Source organism: Asterias amurensis, chromosome 10, assembly GCF_032118995.1.
Source record: "Asterias amurensis chromosome 10, ASM3211899v1".
NCBI lineage: Eukaryota > Metazoa > Echinodermata > Asteroidea > Forcipulatida > Asteriidae > Asterias > Asterias amurensis.
Genome location: NC_092657.1, coordinates 8,695,616 through 8,700,314, shown reverse-complemented (window position 1 = coordinate 8,700,314; position 4,699 = coordinate 8,695,616). Strand labels below are relative to the sequence as shown.

General features: G+C 45.6%; 1 pseudogene; it reads left to right on the top strand.

Annotated features, from left to right (window-relative positions):
* Positions 1 to 416: 416 nt before the first annotated feature.
* LOC139942604 (uncharacterized) lies at positions 417 to 4,139 on the top strand (annotated as a pseudogene).
* Positions 4,140 to 4,699: the final 560 nt, after the last annotated feature.

Here is a 4,699-nt window from a genome sequence, read left to right as displayed (position 1 = left end):
GTCCTAATCGTTGGTCTCTATTATCACAAGTATGTACGAGTATTAAAGTAATTACACTCCATAGAGTAATGTTAGATGTCATTACTTATCATGCCCTAGATTCCTTATTCTGGCACACCTGATCACATGTTTTTGTGTGTACATATATATTTTATTCCAGGTCTACATGTACACAGCTCTATATTTTTACAGCTTCAACTGACGATCAAGAATAAACAAATGCAGCATCAAAGACATCTGAAATAGATACAATGAGATAGTGGTATATTGAAAACCATTTACAAACATATGTAGAAGCTTCAAGTATAGATTGCCTTAAATACTGTTTGCTTTTTACCAGTAGTAAAAATGTCTTATGACTGTGTGCTTAAATGTGGCAAGCCGTGCAAGTTCTCTGACACTATTACCCAAGGTAAATGGGAGAGTTTACAATCCAAGTCCAAAACTGGTCAGAACTTGACAAATTTGGTGATGTTTACGACAATACTTCATGGAAAAATGGACCAGCTTGCTATTACGTGCATAAAACATGCTATATCACAATCTCATCTTCAGTCCAGCTTGAAAAAGCCCGACAACGCAAACAAAAAGAAAGTGACAGTGCTCAGTGTTCCGAAAGGTGTGTTGATGAGCCAGAGGGACCTCCGCCACCAAAGTTCCTGCGTTCCTCAGTGGGTGGGCCTCTCCACGACAAAATGAAGTGTGTTTGGTGTATGCAGGGTAGGGACATGAAGCACCCAAATAGAGCGCGAAGTAAGCTGTTTAGACTGAACACACACTCAGCATGGCGCACCTTCAAACGCCACCCAGTCCTCATAGAAGATAGGGAGCTGAGAGATCGTCTCACACGGCTAGTTGAGTCAACGTCAGTGCTGTCAGATCCTTTCGCAAATGATATCATGTACCACCATGCCTGTTGGCTGAAGTACGTCAACCACACAAAGTTCAAGCCAGATGATGCAATGCATCTTCAGAACATGTGTCTCTCAGAGGCGAGGGGTTTGTTCTTTAAACACGTGGATTCCATCATCTTCAGTGAGCATGAAATCCGTTCACTGCAGTCTCTCTTAGCAGACTACAAACGCATCGTCGGTGACTATGGCTATCCAGTGGGCGATGTCAAATCGACACATCTCAAGGACTTGCTTATTAAGGAGTATCAAGAGACAATTGGCTTCAAAGACAGAAGTCAGATGAACAAGAGCGAGTGGGTCTATGATGTTCGCGGTGGAGGTGACTTTATTGAGGCTGCCATGTCATCCCTTGGCATCAGCGATGAGCAGCTGCTCCAGAACCTGGCCCCGCGACTTTCTAAGATAATCTCGAAGAAGGTGAAGAGGTATGTGAGTTGCTGGTGCAGCTGTTGACCTGGCTAAAACAGCCCAAGAGAAAAACTGTCGATCACAGCCCTACTGCAATCAGCCTAGCCTCTATGATGACTTACTACATCACAGGAAGGCGCACTACCACTGTTATCAACATGGGTGTCATTGTCCATGGCATGACAAGAAGTAAAGATCTGATGGAAACTCTGCACAAGAGCGGTGTCTGCATCAGCTATGCGGACACGCTGCTCCTGTATGACCGCTGGGCTTTGACGGATGTTGAGGCATCAGCAGCCTGCCCGAAGGAGATCGCAGATGGCAAGCCAGCGATTGTTATTGTTGATAACGATGACTTCAAGGTCGATACCATGACTGGCAATGCAACAGGAGCTCATCGAACAAACGTTATGTTTGTGCAGCCACAGAGCTATGAAAAAAACCCTGATGAGGATCCTCCTGCAAAGCTCGTCAAGAAGGAAGTCTCTGCACAGCTGAAGCAAAAGTGTGCCGAGCTGACGCAGGTCAAGCAATATAGATGCCCCCCTGGTAGCAAAAGTGAGCCACCAGCTCGTTCCAGGTTAGATCCACAAATAAATGGCATGGCTCCACAGCGTGCTCGCTCTGTGATACATGCACTGTCTCGTGCAGACACTAATGGTACAAGACCACCACCTGATGAGCAACAGGTTCCAGCATACAGTGGTGCCCAGTCCTGCCGCCATCCCCCGCCCAACAAGAGCAAGCCATACTACCACACGACCTAAAATGAACCTCCAAGCAAATCAGTGTTGCATGACATTATGGTGAAACTAGTGGAGGCTATGCGGGAGAAAAGTATTTCATTTTCCTTTCTCGTTGGCGACATGCCCACCTACAAGACGATTGTGCACCTCAATGCGGAGAATCCGGAATTGTTCAAGGACATCATCCCGATACTTGGTGCGTTCCACCAGCAGATGTCCTACATCTATGCTATCTATAAGAGATTCAAGGGGTCTGGCATGGTAGACACTCTGGTTTCAGCAGGGATAGTAGCGGAGGGGTCTGTTGATCAGGCACTACGAGGGAAGCACTACAGACGGGGCATTCGCTGCATTATGCTCTGGAGAGAGACTCTTATCCATGAACGTCTTAGAACAATTCTTGAGCACGGGGAACTATCAGAAGACATCAAGTTGAACCTTGACATTCTGCGCAACGCACTCACTGAGACACAAGAGGCTCTACATGAATCTCACATTTTTCTCCAGGATGACGATGACATCAAGGATCTGATTAACCAAGTTTACAAGAAACCTGGCACAGACATGGCAGACTTCTGGGTCTCGTTCATGGAAATGACGGACCCTCTAGTCCAAAATATTGATGCATGTCATGCACAAAACGCATCGGGGTACCTATCATCAACATACGAAATGTTGCCTGGGCTGATGGCATACGACAACCATGACTATGGGAGGTGGTTGCCAGATTATTGGGCGATGCTGTCTTTACTGTCAGATGAACAAATGGCCTTCTTCAACAATCACTTCGCACAGTCGACGACAGGACTACCCTACTCTTGCCAGCCAAGGACCTTTGGATAGAAACAACTATGAATCTTAACTCGAAGCCTTGTGGACATGGGGCTAATCTGGCGGTTAGCCACCCCCACACCCGAGGACCGTGAGGCTAGGAAGAGGGATGGCTCCGAGTACCGCTGGAGTGACTACTTGGATAAGATTTGTGCCATCGTCATCTCACGCCACGCAGATGCACGCCTTATTATCCTCGTCAACGACAAGTATGACCTTCCCTTTAGCATCAAGGACGATGAGCACGATCGACGGGCAGCAAAACATCCACACATCCCATATGTTTTTCCCAAGCCCAAAGACATATTCCCAGGAGCTGTTGAGTTCAACAAAGTAATGATCAATTCAGCAAACAAGGTCAGACTGCAGAAGCTTGTGATGGAACAAATGAAAACACAAGTTGGTCGAGTGCGAGATGGCGTCATACTGTGAGGGCGAGACGTCAACCAACCTGAGCACTGATTTGGCGAGCAGGGACTATGCATTCAAGCACCCAGAGGCAGATACAATGCTGCTCTCTGCCTATGCCAAGCTAAGGACCGTGACCCACACTGAATCAGTTGTACTAGACAGCGAGGACACAGACGTTTATGTCCAAGCAGCTTATGTCTCACATCAACTCCAAGGTGATCTGCTGATTAAACACAAACATGAGTTAATCAATTGCCATGCCATGCTCTCAGAAGATGTTGCAAATATCATCATACCACTCCATATCATCACTTGGAGTGACCATACATCAGGGTTCTATGGACACGGTAAAAAGCGATCGTTGCAGAAGGTTATCAATGATCCTGAGGCAAGGGAGCTCCTGGGACAAGTAGGTGAGACTCTGGAGTTATGGGACGAAGTCAAAGCTGATATGGAAGCATTTGTCCTCTCCAAGGTATATGCCGAGAGTGCAGATGCTACTTGCGGGCATGCCAGAGCTTCCAAGTGGCACAAGCTGAAGAAAAAGAGTACGGTCCTCCTCCCGCCTGATGATGACACGTTGAATCACCACTTGGAAAGGACGAACTTCATAACATACTGCCAGCTCCATTTCAACTTACTAGAGCATCCATATCCCATTGGTCATGGTTGGGAAATCATGAATGGGAAGTGCCGATCAGTGCGCCACACCCTTCCACCCTTGCCCCACCGGCTCACACCTCGTGACTGTTTAGATGACAGCAGCGATGACAGTAGCGATGATGACAGTGAGTTTGGAGACTCAACAGATTCGGATGAGGATTGTTAGATTGCAAATTCAGGGTAAATACAGAATTTCCACAGATTAAAATTAGACACCACCCAATTGAACGTTACGTTAGCCATGAATGGACAGGTGTTTAGAGTTAATACAACAAGCATGTCAGATGTCCTTGAGTACCGTAACCAGAGGACAATTTCCTGCTTTTATTGTAGACGTTGTACTTGAACAACCAGGTGACAATTATAGTACTTTATGTTCAGTTTACTCAGTCATTTATTGCCTGAATAGATTAATTTTGTGATAGGAAAAAAGCCTGAGGACCAATAATTTACTACCAACCTAAACTTTGGTGTACCTGTACCGTAATCTTTTCATTGGGCATGTTGGGTGGTATCTGGTATTGACAAATTCCAATACATACATTTCACCAATTAGTTCGCTGGGTAAATTCCAGTACTTTTGTGACCATTGAGAGCCAATTTTCATAGGTTGAATCAACAAAAATCTGTAACTTTAACCTCTTGGATGACTATTGTGTAGTTTTACTGTCCATCACTCAACTTAACATGATTAGAGCTTTTATTGGAGTCTATTATGAAGACTAT